General features: G+C 50.9%; 1 protein-coding gene across 9 annotated transcripts in view; it reads left to right on the forward strand.

Moving 5' to 3' along the window:
* The first annotated feature begins 4,162 nt into the window (after positions 1 to 4,162).
* FRMPD3 (FERM and PDZ domain containing 3) overlaps positions 4,163 to 16,321 on the forward strand; it is a 126,604-nt gene continuing 114,445 nt past the window's right edge. For 2 of the 9 annotated variants that reach the window (XM_070258150.1, XM_070258158.1), the window contains exon 1: positions 4,245 to 4,638. The gene's annotated coding sequence lies outside the window, so the exon portion shown is untranslated. Of the gene's footprint in view, positions 4,639 to 16,321 lie in introns of all 9 variants that reach the window. The other 7 variants (XM_070258149.1, XM_070258151.1, XM_023634296.2 and 4 more) reach the window with 5 other exon arrangements.

A 16,321-nucleotide genomic window follows, 5' to 3' on the forward strand; every position in this document is an offset into this window, starting at 1 on the left:
CCAGTATACAAAGGGCCACCAAAGAGCCCTCTTAGCATAATTGCCCAGCCTTTTACCTCCCTCCTCCTAGTGACAAATCCTTTGCAATGGCCCTCTCCTTCTCCATTTTCCTCTGGCTTCTCTCTGTCATCCAACTTTCCTGCTAGCGCCCAGTTTCTCCAGTAGCTCAGGAGGTTCCTCTCCCTTTTTCCGTGCCCACCCTCTTCCAAACACCAAGGCCCTGGTTAGCCTCAGATGCTTTAGGATGGGTGAGTGTCTTGCTGAAAGGCGAGATGGAGAATAAAGGGCTGGGGGCTGAAAAATGATAAAGTAGTTTTCCTCCTTGGTCTCTCTGATTATGCCATCCCTCCTTCCACCATCTGAGGGCCTGCCTAGCCCCCCAGGGGGGTCCCTTGCTGCCTTAGGCAGATGCACTTCATACTCTAGCCATCAGTCATTGGTGATACCCTGCTCTTCATTGATGCATCTTTTCCTGGGTGCTAGTGGATGCCTGGGTTGCCCCAGCAGAGGCAGGCAGTGTAGTATACCTCTGAAAAAGACTAGCAGCCTGTCTCTGCTATGTAATCCCAGTTGAAGGCTTGGAGCCACAGCCTTTTTGGAGACACTATAACTGTTGTAGTTAAAATGGCATGGGTCCAAATCCTAGATTAGGCCTTACTAGCTGTGTGACCTTGCGGAGATTACTTAACCTCTCTGAGCCTTCGTTATTGTGAGGATTAAATATGATAATGCATGCAGAATGCTAGCACAATGCCTGGCCCATAATAAGTGCTCAATAAAAGTCAGCAATCATAATTACTATTACTATTAATTGTCGTTATGTGGTTAGAATCCAGCTTCCACTACTTACCGCTACATGAGTCTTGGCTTCCTCCTCTGTAAAATGAGGAAGAGGGTTGTGGAGATCCTGAGATGAGTTAAAGCGAGTAAGCTCTCAGGGCAGGCTGGAGGTCCGACCAGGGGAGTGGAACTAATTATATCCCCTGGGATGAAGAACCATCCTCCTTTGCCTAGGCGCATTCGCAGAGGGCCCAACTCGCAGTGACGGATGGGTCGGCAAATGGTAGTCAGTATTGCTATTATTACTGGAGGCCGAGAGAGTCTCTGTCCATTTATTTCTGGATTCTCAGTTAATGGTGAGTTGGTTGCTTGGTTGTTAAGCGCTGATTATAGTCCAAAGGTGCCAGTGAGGCTGGGCTGCCTCGATCCACACTCAGTGTACAGGGGAGAAAAATAGTGCCACTTATTAGCTTCGTCTCAACGTATTGATTTCAATAGGAAATAGGCTTCTGGCTGGAAGGTCCTCATTTGTCATCCACTTGTCATGAGATTTGAAGAGACGGAACTCTTACCCCGAGGAGATCTTCCTCACCAAATTTCAGTGTGACTGGATCGAGAGTCCCAGTTTTACACACAAGTGTTTACTTTGCTGCATTTTGCCACAGGGTTAAGAATGTCAAAGAACCTTCTCTGTACTCTGCCTCCTGCTCTCCCCCCTCCCTCATTTCTCTTGAGCATAAGGAGTGCACACAGCTTGTCAAACAACAAAAACAAAAAAATCCTACTTACATGATTCTCTGGGCGGGATGGGGGAGGGTGGTTCTCCCTTTGGAAATGAAATCAGCCAAGGTGCACGCAGGCGTGAGAACTCATTTTGACCAAGAGCAAGAAACACTGCAAATCTACATCACTTCAGACTGGGCTCAAGCAGAGTAAGAACAAAACGGGAAGCCTTTTAGTAGATGACTAGGAGACAGATTGGTCTTGAGGAAGAATGACAGCTACCATTTACTGAGACCTCTTCCATCCATTATCTCATTTAATACTCCCAATAACTCCATGAGGCTCTACCATCATCTTCATCCCACAGGTAAGGCTCAGAGAGGTTAAGTGACTTACTCAGGTCATACCACTAATAAGAAGCAGATTCCAAAAGCTGTGTACTTAATCACTATTCTAAACTGGGCACTGCCTCATTGGTCACCCAGGCGCCCTCCCACATGTATTTGTCCAGTGACACAGTCCCTCCCCAGATTCTATTCCCCTTCACTACCCGGTCTTTACTTTTGTTTACCGCACAGCAGATTGAGCAGAACCCAGGCATATGCTTCTAGGGAGCCCAGCAAGCAGCAGAAGAGAGCTAATCCAAATTGCAAAATGCATTTATTTCAGTTATTAACCCGTGAGTTTTATTATAAGAACTGATACAAGCAAACTTGTTGGTAACTGTGTTATTAATATTAATATTCATAAGGAATGAACTGGGCAAGGATCAGGGGGACTCTGGAGGAGATCTTCCCCCAAGACACCACCACAAGGAAACCAGCCAGAAACTGTCTGGCTGCAAATAGCATTATTCATACCGGACAGCTGGTTCCCGGCTCCCTCTCCAATCCCTGGAGACAGGGGGCCAACTCTTCTCTGCTTCTCTTCACCTCTCTCTTTTGGAAGGATTAGAAATCAAGTCTGAGTCACTTCTCTGGCTAGACGTCTCCTTTTTTTTTGGACTAACTCAGTGTGTCTGTAGTCCCAAGTGTGACTCCGTGTGTGTCCCTGTGTGTATGTTGTGCTCCTCAGAGCATCTTCTACTGTGCGGGTCTGCCTGCGTGTTTGCCGGGAATTCTGTGTGTTTCTCGCCCTGCATGTCCTTACTTTCACTCACCATCCATTTTTAATAATTCCATCAGCTTGTTTTCCCAGCCTAGGCTACCCCCATCCAGATGCAGGGAATTTCCATCCTTTTTTTCACCGTAGGAAGTGCCAGGAAGGAAGCAAAAAGTGTGCTCAGTGGACTGATGGCCAAATCTGCTAGTCAGCTCCTCCACTGCTGATCCCAGCTGCGGGAAGCCACAGAGCTCTGCACCGGGGCTCTCCTCTGTGTCCTGGAAATTCCACGCAGCTTGCAAGACCCTCCTCTGGCCCCCCGATTGCCCCTCACTAGCCCTCCAGCCTCTTCTGTGGCTTTACCCAAATGTTTAAATAGAACTGAGGACAAGACTCCAACTAGAATGGGTCCCCTTTTCCCAACAGCCTCCCTGGCAGAGTCCAGGCACACAGGGAGAATTGAGGAGGGCTCACTTTTCACCTTAGAACTGCTGAGGCCCAAACGTGCCACAGTTAGTTCTCTCTCTGAGGCACCCCTGACACTCAGAAATTCGCCATGCATTTGGCATCACCAGAGGCTCCTCCACTCCACCACGTCCTTCTGCTTTTTTTGTTCCTGGCCTCAACTTTGCCCTCCCAAACCCATTTCAGCTTCCCGGTCCCCCCTGAGTCCCCAGTGAGGCTGCCCTTTGGGGGAGAGGGAGAGTGGCCTTTCTTCTTGGCCCCCAAACTCCACCAAAGGGGTCTGGAGCCATCTGGGAGACCAAGAGCCTTTCTTGAATCCCGGCTGCTACATGTTTAGTATTCACAGCATGTTTCGAAAAAAATGTCTTGAGATCATTCATTAGGCACTGTGCTGTGTGCCTAGCTACTCTCCTTCGGGGTGTGTGTGCGTGTGTGGCCAGGACCCTCCCTCCATCTGCTGGTGAACACACACAGGCACACACACCTTAACCTCCTTCCCTTCTCACCAAACCAACCGCATGCTCTGAGCAGACCTCTGCCAGCTGGCAGATTGCTCCCTTCTTGAGGTGGGCTCCCAGGGCTGGGCCTGGGCTGGAAACAGCTCGCACTTCAGGGCTGAGGAGAGGTGCTGCGAGTAGGAGCCGACGCCGAAACTCAAGATGTGTGTGGATGCTGGCGGTGGTGACCAGAAGGGGAGCTGCGGGGAGGGCAACCCCAGTAGAAGGCGAGCAAACAAGGGTCGAAGGGGCGCTCAGAGAGGCAAGGTCAGGGGCCAGGGAATGGAGTCCCCAAAGCGAGCATTCCCGTTGCCCCTTCTCTGCAGCTCACCACACCGCCCCCCACCCACCCCCCCTTTCTCGGGTTCACTTTGGAAATTGGCTTGCCCTTTTAGCTCCCAGCAGTTCCCGGCAGAGCCCAGTCTGAATGGTCAGGTTTAAGAAGTGAGGCAGCGCCAGGCTGGGTGGCTGGCTTGCTCGCTTGAGTCTTGGGAGATTCTTTCCCCAATTGTCAATTTTGTGCTTATTTTTAGTTGTGACCCGAGCCGGGAGCTGTGCCTTTAAGCCGCGTTCCCATTCCGGGAAACCGACGCCAGCACTCGAGGGTCGGGAGGCGCCGGAGAGGCCCCTCATTCTGCGCTCCCCTCTTTCCTCCCCCTCCTCCCCCTCCCCCGCCCCTCCTCCCCTCCTCCCCTCCCCTCCTCGGCCGTCCGGCCGCCTCGCCGCCATCCGTCACCTCGCCGCCTGCCGCACTCCTGGAGCGAGAGAGCGACGAGCGAGCCACGGAGATGGTGCCGCCCGCGGCGCAGCCATGGAGCCCGCCCGAGGAGCCCGCGCGCGCCGCTGCCAGCCTGCCCGCAGCCCGCCGCCTGCGCGCCAGCTCCCCGCGTCCCGGGCCAGCTGCTGCCGCCCCGCCAAGCTCTGCCCGCCCCGCCGCCCGGCGCCACTGAGCCCCACGCCCGTGCCGGGCTCGGGGACACGGGCGCCCTAGTCCCGCTGCTGTCGCCGTCGCCGCTGCGCCGCCGCCGCCGCGCCACCGAGGAGGAGGAGGAAGAGGAGGCGGAGGAGGAAGGTAAGAGGCGCGCTGCCTTCAGGGGGGCGCGCCCGCAGTCTCAGCCCGGCCCGGGGTGGGTCGCGGCGGGAGCGTGCCGCCCTGGGCTGTCTCGGGGGCGACCGGCGCTTGGGCGCCCCCGGGAGCCGGGGCCAGGGCGGGGGGGCGCCGAGCGTCGGGCTGCCTGGAGTTTGGGCGGGCGGGGGAGCGGCCGGCTGCGTGCCCACTGCCCCGGTGAGTCGCCGACTGGGCGGGCTCGCCTTGGCCGCCGGGGGTGCAGGGTGAGGAGCCAAGCGCAGGGGAGTGCAGTGCGTTCATTATGGAGCCTTTGTGTGCGCGCCGGGGCCATGGGCACAGTGGGGAGAGCTGGCTAGACGCGGGGCCTGGCTGCTGGGAGGTGGCCACTTAGCCGGGGTGCCCGGAGAAGCCCGAGCCTCAGGGCTGCCAGAAACAGCTGTCTGAAGCATGTGCGTGGTTCCCGGGGCCATGTTCACACGGGGACACGGACGCACACACACGCACAGGCAGCCGCACCACATACCCTGCGCTCAGCTACAGTCACCCCATTCAAAGACGAAACACACACACATATACACACAGCTACACTTGCCCCCTCCCACCAGGATGCTAGTAAAGCAGTCATCCAAACACATATAGCTACACGCACCCCCTCCCCAGCGCCACTTAAATATGTTTACACACACACACACACACACACATCCACTCCTCTACTGCCCAGCCTGATGCTTTGGAGCTTGGAGAGTGTGTCTGTTGTCTCAGAGCGTCCCTGAGAAACTACATGACAACTGCACATTACTGCAGATCCAGTACCTGCTCCCCCCCCACACACACGGCTAACTCGCGTCCCAAGCTGCTGTAGACACCTCCACCAGGGCCCTTAAGAACTCCATTCTGGCAAAAAGCACTCCCAACTCTTATAGTCCTTGCCATCTACACCCGACCTCCTGGGCCTCCTGCACACAGACACCCATACACGCACATTGAAACCACTGCAGGGGCCAATGCTTGACATCTTCCTCCAAAAGCAGGTGGCACCCCCACCCTTGCAGCTGACCAGAGAGCCCTTGATCCCGGTGTACACTGAATTCTGCCAGACCTGCTCCCTCCCCTTGGCATCTTAGTCTGGCTGCAGAGCCCTGGAGTCCACTGGGTGGTCTTAGCATCCTGCAGCTCTTTCAGAGGGCGGGGCAGTCTCTGGACTTCTGCCCACTGGAGAAACTGTTATAAGAGCAAGGCTCCCTTGGGGGCGCCCTTCTTGGGCTGGAGGGTTGGGGGCTCTATGCTGACTCAGAGAAAAGCTCCGAGTGAGTTTTCCCCACTGGAAGGCTAGGGTAAAAGGCGCACACTTTGGTAGAGTGGACCCTGGTGTGGTGTGGCAATTCAGCCACTGGGGCCCTCAGCAGGGAGACCTTATCTGTCCCTCCCCTTCCCTGCCCGTCAGGCTCACTGCAGAAGAAGCCAGGGGAACCCAGTTCTCAGTTTCCTGGGAGCTGAGAGAGGCTTCCCAGGAAGCCTTTGCTATTTTCACTAAGCAAGAGACTCTCAGCTCCCCTCCACACCCAAACCTCAGCAAGACTTGGCCATGCCCAAGCAGACGTGCCGGCTTCTATCCAATTTCATGGCCTATTTTTTTCATATGAAAGAAGCAGTTCAACCTCAGCAGTTTGGCATGAGGGTACCCGTGAGGTGAAATAAGATGTAATGTGTGTGTGGAAGGGGGAGGACTAGTGGGTTTGACTGGTTTAAGTAGAGACGCCGCCGCGGAATCAGACTGTATTCCTTGGTAAAGTCGTGACAGAAGGCTTCGACGTCAGAGCCCCTTCACTGCACCCCTCCCGGCGGCTGCTCCAGGCGCCTCGGGGTCCCCTCCCCCGCCCCCTTAGGCCGCTTAGGCGGGGCTTTGCTCCCTGCTCCGTCAAATCTGATGACAGAATCCCTGCCTGGCCAAGGTGTTAATAGCTGATAATGTTTTACTGCCTTCACCTCTCAGGTAATACTTGCATTTTTAAAGGAGGCAGAGGAATGGCTCTGTTGGTGGTGCTCTCAGGCACCTGTGGCAAGACCCAGGCAGGAGCGTTTGTGGACCATGTCTTCTACTGTCTGTGTCTGGCTCGGAGTTATGCGTGATGTGTGTGGGAGTGGGCATGTGGGAAGGTGAGCTGTAATTACGGAGCGCTTTGAGACCCATAGAGAGAAGGTTTAAATTGATGTTCGAGGCAATTGGGAGCCACTGCAGGATTCTGAGAAGGGAGGGGGTATGATCCAAGAAGGAGAGAGACACTCGTTGCTGCGTCTGGAGAGATTCTCCCCTCTCTCCCACCAACACTCACCACCACAATTGCTTTGTAAGTGTGGGCTGACGACCACTTGGGAGAGGAGGCCAGCCAGGGTAGGGTGGTGGGTGCCCCAAGTTCCTGACTCCGAACATCTCCCAGATCTGAGGCATCCTGAAGACTGGCTGGGCTAGCGGCCCGAAGCCAGCAAGTGCCCCAATAAACACAAGCTAGTCATGCTGTTGGTGCTGTGGCTTCAGACAGTGGAATGGAGCTTCTGCCTCCCTGGGTGAGGGGGCTGGGGACTCCTTGGAGGCTGCAGGACCCATTTTAAATGAGTCAAGGGACCTCTACCTCTGGTGAGTGGCACAGTCCCAGGGTCTTGGGAAATGAACTGTGTGGCCCAATTCGGGGATTTTGCCACCAACGAGGTCCTTTGGGAGCAATGGTAAGTTCAAAAAGTGCACCAGGAAAGCCCTGGGATTGTTGACAACAGCAGCAAGCTGGGCAAGGCGCAGGATTGGGGTGAGGAGCGAGGCAACTGCAATCCTGGGGTGTGAGGGTGAGTAAGGAGTGCTGAGGGTGGCATGGGTGGAGGAGAGGCGTTGGTCCAGCACCGCCACACTTCAGTAGTCCCCAGTTCAGTCCTTGGAGGGAACCCGTGTGGATGCGGGACAACGGAAGCACTCTGTTCCCACCCACCCCCACTGGCAGAAATGATTGGGCTCCGTGGCCAGCACCAGACAAGGCACCCTGAGAGGGCAGCACCAATGCAATAGAGGAAGGATCCCTGGTCTTTTGGAGCCTCTAGGCTCGCTGAAGCCATAAAAGACACACAGGCACAAACCACACACATACACACAAATTACACACAGAACCTACAGACACACACACCTGCATGCATGTGCACACACTTGCACATACATACACATATGCACACACACCTGGAGCAAATTGTGGGAAGTGAGGCTCACACGGAAGAGCTTGGGTTCTGGGGGTTCATGCCTTCACAGAGGTTCTAGCACCCCCTTTTAGGGCAGCTGGGACAGTCCCCGTCAATACTGAGTGAAGACCCTTAGCTTGCACAGGCCACTGGGAGGAGGCCACACCCAAGTTAGCTTCAGCTGTGGTCCAGTCTTAAGGCTATTAGCATACGCAGCAGAAAACTCTGTTCTGGCTCTTCTCGCAAGGACTTCTGTTTTCTTTCTTACCATAAATTCAAAAAGAAAAACATTCTCTTTCATTATCAGCAGCCAAAACGAAGGACTCTCAAAATGGGCTGGACCTTGCAACTCTGCTGAGAAATCCAAGGTCGGGATGGCGGGGGGAGGGGAGGGAAGCATACCATCTTCCTCCCTTTCCAGTCCCCCCACAACTAAGCTGGTAAGGAGAGGGCAGGGATCTTGCAGTTCTGTATTGTTTCCCACCCACGACAGGCAGGCCCTTTTCTGAGGCCCCCATCCTTAAAATGGAACATTAACAGCCCAGTGGCAAGCAAGTGCCTACTCCCCTGGGCATTTAGAAAATGAGCTTGGAAATCAGTGTGTATATGACATGGGGGGTAGGGGAGGGGGGCTGCCTGTTATGTCTAGGGGTCAGGGTGCCTGTGTGTAAGTGTTTGTGTTGATGCACATGAGATGAGCAGGTTTCTTTGTATGCAAGCCATAGCTAGTGACCTTTTCTGAGCCTCAGCTTCAGTTTGGCATTAGCCACACTGCTAGCCATCCCTAGCTTTTCAAAGGGCTCCGTGCCTGGTTGTACTATTTGGGTCTCCTTCCACCCTAGTGACCCCTCCTTTTTTCTCCATTTTCCTAGTTCCTCCTCCTACTCCTCAAATCTGGATGTTCTTCAGCTCCTCTTGCCTTCCACTTCCTCTGTTGGCAAGGACACGCAGCCATGTCATGGCTTCCCCTCTTACCCCTCTCCTGGCCATTCCCACTTCCCTAGTCTAAACTGAATCCCTCTCCTATATTTCAGTCCTATATTTCCAGCTACTTGCTGAACATTTCCCCTTGGATAGTCTGCCATCATGTCAGACTCAACATTCACAGACTCATCTCATTAGCTCTCAAAGATGGCTTGCCCTTCTGACCTCTCTGTTACCACAAGCCTTCTAGTCTCCCAGACTAGAAACCTCAAAACCATCTCTGACTCTACCCCAATTCACTCTGTCCCCTGCCATCACCTCCTGTCTACACTACACCAGCCTCTTTCCTTTCCAATCCATAATACACACATTTGTCAGGTTAATATTCCTGAATATCCTTTATTCATGACAGTTCTGATCAGCATCTTTGAGGGGTGACACCTGATTGCCTGTGGGATAAATTTCAGCCCCCTTAGCCTGGCATTCAAGGCTCTCCTTGAGTGGACCTAATGCTGTGTATTCTTCCAACCTCATTTCCCATCCTTTGTTCACATCATGGATTCTTAATTTTTACTGTGTCTCAAAATCACTTGGAGGAACTTGTTAAAATGCAGATTGCCAGGTCCCACCAGCTGAGCTTCTGCTTCAGTAGGTCTGGGAGCTGGAGTCGAGGAATATGCATTTTAACAAGCTCCCCCAAGTGACGTTGCTGTACTTGGTCTACTTGAGAAACATAGCCCTACATGCACCTTCTACTCCAGCCAAATTTCTTTCCTCAGGGTCTCTGAAACGTATCTTTTATACATTTTTTTGGCATCTGTGCTCTTGTTCATGCCATTCCACTCACCAGGAATGCCCTCTCCTCTCTGGCTATGCTCCTCTCCTGTCCAGTACCACTAAAGCTGTCCTTCAAGTCTACATTCAAATTCACGTCCTCTGTGAAGACTTGTCTGTCATTCTAGGCTGAGGTGATCTCTCTCCCTCCTCTGAACTCTTCCTGCACGCACTGTCTCTCAAATATATTTAGCAAGTATATCGCTGATACACCCCGCTGTTATTGCTTGAATCGTTATTTCATATATTCTTCGCATACAAACATAACTTCTCATATGTGTGTCTTATCTACATTTTCAGTTCAATAAAGGAAACAGCCTGGTGTTTTTCGTCTCTTTTTTATTCCTGTTACACACAGTGCCTCACACATAGTAGGTGTTCAATAAGCATTTTGGGGGTTGGATTAAATACTTGTCGGTTCACATCAGACAGGGAATCTATCACATCTCGCCGTGCACATCAGTTCAATAAACATTCATTGAGCACCTGTTATGTGTCAGGTGCTATGCTAGCTACTGGGGAGGATAGAAAGACGAAGGAGGCCCCTTGTCTTCCTCAGTCTCAGTCATCGTGCATTTCCAGTGCCTAGTGCATTTAAGAGGTCCTTAGTAGGTATTTGTTGAGTAAACAAATGAAGTGAGTTAGTGAAGGGATGAAGTTCAGACAGGACTCATCTGAGCAAGGACCTAGGGCACCTGTGTCATAGAGAAATGAGATAGGAGTACAACATAGAGCTAGGAAGATAGACTGGAGTAGAGTGGATGACAATTGTTTTTGTCCTGTATTATGAACATTTCTCAAATAAATACAGAAAATAGTATAACAACCCCATATACCCAGTATCCACATTAAGTAATTATCAGGACTTTGCCATATTTGCTTCGTTATCCTTTTTTTTCTTTGCTGAAGTTTTTTTTGAGGAAGATTAGCCCAGAGCTAACATCTGCTGCCAGTCCTTCTCTTTTTGCTGAGGAAGACTGGCCCTGAGCTAACATCCGTGCCTATCTTCCTCCACTTTATATGTGGGTCGCCTACCACAGCATGGCATGCCAAGCGGTGCCATGTCCACACCCGCGATCCGAATCGGTGAACCCCGGGCCGCCGAAGCAGAACATGCACACTTAACCACTGCGCAACCAGGCCAGCCCCTTTGCTGAAGTTTTTTAAAATAAATTTTAAACGTCAATCATGTCATTTCACCCCTAATACTTCTCTATGCATGTCTAAAAAAATGGACATTTTCTCATATAACCACAGTACCATTAATACATCTGAGAAAATTAACAATAATGCTTTTGTATTATCCATTTCCTAGTCTATAATCAAATGTCCTTAGTGGTCTCAAAACATATTTTACAGTCAGCTTGTTAGATCAAGATCCAAAAAAGCCCCACACATTACTTTGGTCATTACGTCTCTTAAGGCCCTTTCAACAATCCTCTCTCTTTGACTTGTTAGAGAAGTCAGGTTACTTGTTCTGTATACTGTCCCACATTCTGCTCTGTTTGCTTCCTCTTATCATTTAGCTTGCTCCACTATCCTCTGTATCTCTTGTAAATGGAAGTAACTCTATACTTGATTAGATTGAGGCTCATTTTTCTTTTTTTTCCCCTTTGGCAGATTGATTAAAAGGGGGCCATCCTGGAGACATGAAGACCCGTTAGGAGGCTGTTACAATAGCTGGATGGGGATAGAAAGAAGGAGATGGATGGATGGGTTTCGGAGGTAGAAGAAACCTGATTTACCTACCAATTGGATGAGTGGGGTGAGGAAGGAAGAAGAGTCAAAGATGATTCTGGGGCTTGGAGCCTGCGTGATGGGGAGAGTAATAATGCCATCATATGCGAAGGATCGGTTTTTAATAAGAGCAGCAGGAATCATGGTCAGATTAAAGGAGGAATTTTCTCACAGTAATAAGTTATCTGCTCTGTTTGTTCCAGATAACACTATCTTTCCCAGAAAAATTTTGATTATTGATATAGCTAGAAATTTAGGCCCTCCAGAAAAAAAAATTCAGAAAGAGACTTCTTATTTTTTGTCGACGCCAAATAATCAAATTTCCAGCCCCAGAGCCTTGGGAGGAGGGATAATATGTCTACCAGTGGACAGGAGAAAGTAGTGCTGAAATCACCCCTGCAGATCAGCCAACTATCCCATATCATCGTGAATATCAGAGTCACCACCCTTGGGTGGAGGGCTGAAGGGTGCCAGAACTTGGGATTTCTGTAGACCCAGCCAATAAGCATAGCTCAAGGCCCAAGTGCTTCCTTAGGATCCCCAGAAGTCTCCATTCTAACCCACTTCTGCATCCAATACAGAGCATGCAGCCTCTTAGGCCCTCAGTGGACTGTGGCAACAGTGATCTTGCCAAGGTCAAAGATTGCCCAGCAGCCCAGGGATATTCACTGGGCTCGGCGAAAGCCCCAAGATTATTTAGTTGTCTCAGTAAGAACTTGCTTCAGTTGTTGAATCAGATCAGATGAGAACTCTCTGCTCCATCCTATTGTATCCTCATTCATAAAACCTTCTCTCCCTTCCCCCAGCTCATCTTTCCTCCTGCTTTCTCTTCTGCTCCTCCTTCCCTGCTCTGTCTCTTCCAGCATACGTTTATTCTCTTGACTTAATCAAACACTGGCCCCTGCAGCCCATTGTGTCTCAGATTGATCACTTAAGGAGCATTATTGATGGCTCAGAAAGCCTTAGGAGGTGGGAGTGTACTAAAAACTAGAGATCTAATAGCCAATTGCCTGGATAGGCCTCTCTGGGCAGCCTCAGCTCCTCAACTGCCTGGAATATCTTTTGATAAAGGAGAGGGAACAGACAGAGAAGATCCTCGGAGGGCCTTCATTCGTCTTATCTTTCCTTAATTTTGGAGACTTGAGTGCTCCTGGGTCTAGCCCAGCGCCAATGTTATGGTGAGAAGGGGAGAGCAAAGGGCCTACTCTTTAGAAATTCATAATTTAACAAAAAAATAATACTTACTCATATGAACCACTAAGGATAATACATGTTGAGAAACAATTATATACCACATTATGTGCTCTAAACAGTAAGCACCGTAGGGGTTCAGGGCACAGAGAGAGCCAGCATCGTGGGCTGGAATGGAGGGAGAAGGCTTCCCAGAAGAGGCTGAACTTGAGTTAGGTTTTGAATAATGTAGGAGATTGAGATTGTTGGCTGTAAGAAAAGCAGGCTTCCAAGGGGGAGGCATAGTCAGGGAAAAGGCTGCAGGTGGAGATGGTCATGGTGTAATCAGGGAAGAGTGAGGAGGAGGTCTGACTAGAAGACGGGGTGGGTGTGGAGGCACGGTGGGGTAAAAATTACTTACCAGGTAAGGGGTACCTGGATTTGGAGGGCCTTTGATGTCCGCATGAGGAGTTTGGACTTGGGGAGGCCCTGGAAGGCTACTGGACAATTAACACGAAGTGTTCTAGGATGGTTAGCCATGCGATAGGAAGCAGACTTGTTTGGAATAAGGAGGGATTGAGACCAGCTTGTAAACTACTACAGCAAGCCAAGGGAGAGGCAATTAGGGTGGTGGCAGTGGGCATACAGAGGAGGGTCAGATTCAAAAGGCACTTAAAGCATTGGTGTGGCTGGTCAACCACCAGGTAGATTCTTTTGACTTCTTTTCATCCCATCCACTCCCTCCCCTTAGCCTCAATACTTACATAGTCTTTGCCCCATGCCCTCAGGGCCTTCACTTGGCAGAATTTCACTGGAGCTAAGACGACAACGGGTTAATCAGTTAACTATCTCAAGTAAAGTAGATTTGCACCGGAGCCTTCAATGTCACAACCTGAAGGACTGAGCCCTGGGACTCTGGCTGCAGAATCCAGCTGAGTGACCGCTGAGCTGGGGTGCTTGAGTACAGCACCCCCAACAGGGAGGCTGGAGGCAGGGGCTGTCTGTTTCAAGCTCCCAAGACCTCTGAGAGCTGCTGAGAGCGAGGAGCCACCTTTCAACTTCCCTGGTAGAATTAGTTTGAAAATTCCTCTCAGCACTTGGGATCGTCCCAGCGGAGGTCACACCTGTGCCAGAGCACAGCGAGAGCTACCGCAGCACTTTAATGCCAGCTGGAGCCCTATTGTTACAGCTGGTGTGAGAGAAATAAGCCAGGAGTCCACAGGTGGGTGGGAGGGTGATGGTGGAGGCCTCTGCCTGCTCATTTGCTTCCCCCACCAGCATTCCTCTCGCTGCCCAGCCCACTGAATTGCAGCCCTGGGCAAGTGTCTGGGCCGAGTCCCCCATCCCTGGGTTGGGGGGGAGTAGAGAACTGCAGATAAAGGGATATTTGTGAGATTTTAGCCCCCTTCCTCTGACTGGATCTTTCTGTGGGAGGCAATGATGCCTCCTAAAGATGAATGAGTGGAGAGTAAGTCCGCCCAGGCTGTGGGCTCCTAACCACCAAGGGAGCTCAGCTCTGGGGGCAGGACCACCCAAACAGGCCTCTCTTTGCTTCTGATCCAAACCCACTGGGAAAACAGAGGAACAGATGGCTAGACTGGTGGATGAATGCGCGCGTGCGTGCACACACACACACACACACACGCACACTGCATAGCCTGTCGACCAGCGGTCTCCAGCATTTCCCTGCTGAAGATTTCTTTTCTGATTTCCAGTCAGTCTTTTGATTTGAGGTAGGGGGAAGGATGGTGGCTGAAAAGTGGGCAGGTGTCCCGAGCAAAAGATGCCTCTGGAGGTGGGGGATCAGGAAGAGGGAATGGAAGTCACTGACTAGGGAGGTTGTCCTGTTTACAACTCTTCACATGGAAAAGCCCATTGAAAGTAGAAAGAAGAGGGCATGGTGGTGACAACTGGCTTAGGAGTCAATCAGGTAAGTGTCAAGACCTCTCAACTTGGAAATCTTGCTGCAAACTGTGCTTACTCTTTCTCAAGTTTTCTCTTTCATCTATACATTTTTTCTCTCAATAATTGTTCCTCCCACTTATAACCCAGACCCAAGCAAATCAGTTACAGATGCTTTTCCAGCTGACACACGGGGAAACTAAGGTACCCAGATTATTTTTTTAATGGGACTTGCCTCCGATCCTGTATCAAGATGACCAGAAGTCTGGATCTTGGGTTTGTGGGCTGGGACTCTGAAAACCAGCCCACTCACAGGGCTGGGTGAGGGTGCTGTGTGTCACACTGGCTCTGTTGCCACCATTAGTGAAATCACGGAGAATGCAGATATGATTAATAAAGCGAGTGTTGTTCCATATTCATCTCGTCACCTACAGTCGAGCTGTAATCTTTCTAATATGTAGAGAAATCACTCACTGACAGAGAAAAACGAGGGGGATTTTTAAATAGACCCACCAGCCTGCTGTTGCCACACAGTTTAAAGTCTGTCACCTGCAAATTCCAAATCAGAATTGGCTGTTGGGTCTGCTTTTTACCTTTTCCCTCTCTAGAAGTGTCTACACTCAATCTAAATACAGTTTGCCCTCCTTTAGAATTCTGGATGGTTGCTGGAAATGATAAAGCCTGGCCTTTAATCTGAGCTCCAGTTCCATTTCATTATTGCCTTTTAGGACATTTTCTCTTTGGAGTTTATCATCACTTTAAATTCACCACAGCTAAAACCAAACTCAGGCTCTCCTCTCCAACCTTACCCTCCATGCTGATCCCCAGCCCTGAGCCCTTCCCTGGATCTCCGTCTCTGTTAGTGACACCATCACTCCTTTACTAGCCCATGGGCTGAGCCTTGGAGTCACTCGCCTCCTCCCCACTCCCATCAGTCACCGCCGCGTCTTGGCAGTTCATCTCTCACAAGTGCCTCATGAATCCATGTCTTCTTGACCATTCCCACTGCCGCCATCATAGCCCACGCTCTCATTCCCTCACGACTGGAGTACTGCAGCAGCCTCCTGACTGGTCTCTGCATGCTGCCTCCCCCTCCCAGCCAAGTGATCCTTCAACGCTGCTGCCAAAGGAATCTCCTTAAAGCATCTTTCATCATGTCACTTCCCTGCTCAAGAGCCTATAATAGCTCCCTTTTGCTTACGATATCAAATAGAAATTCCTCTCCCTGGTATCCGAGGCCTGCCTTCCACAACTGCTGAGCTTCACCATATATATATGTATATAAATAATCCCTCTGACCTATTTCTTCCTGACCCCCAAGCTACACTAGTCTCCTTATTCTCCCTGCCCACTGTACCCCATTCAGAGGGTACTCTTCTCTGCACTCATCTTCCGGCTGTTCCCCCACTGGCAGTAGTCCCTTCTTCTCCACCTCTGCAAATCCTTCCACCGCATCCTCTAACTAAAAGCTCAAGTCCAGCCTCTGCTGTGAAGCCTTTCCTGATCATTCTAGCCCGCATTGACTGCCCTCCTTTTTTAAATTATAAATGTTCCCTGATTGTGAAAGTAATACTTATACATAGTTGAAAACTTTGAGAATACAGGAAAAAAATTAGTCACCCACAGTTCTCCCTTTTCCGTTTTGGAATCCAGACCGTTTTTCCACCACAATTTGGCACTTGATTACCCTGTCTTGTATTGCCGTGGCTTTCTGTGTGTTCAACCTTCTCCTTAGTTAGGGAGTGAGCTCTTCAGAGGCCTCTTTGATCCATGTGTCATGCAGAGCAGTGCCAGACACACGGACACAGGACACATCGTAGGGGCTCAACAAACCCTTGTTAGTGGATGGGGCGGAGATGAGCTGTTTATCATCCCGTGTGTACCCTTCATTGCCGAGGGG

Source organism: Equus caballus, chromosome X (assembly GCF_041296265.1).
Source record: "Equus caballus isolate H_3958 breed thoroughbred chromosome X, TB-T2T, whole genome shotgun sequence".
Classification (NCBI taxonomy): domain Eukaryota; kingdom Metazoa; phylum Chordata; class Mammalia; order Perissodactyla; family Equidae; genus Equus; species Equus caballus.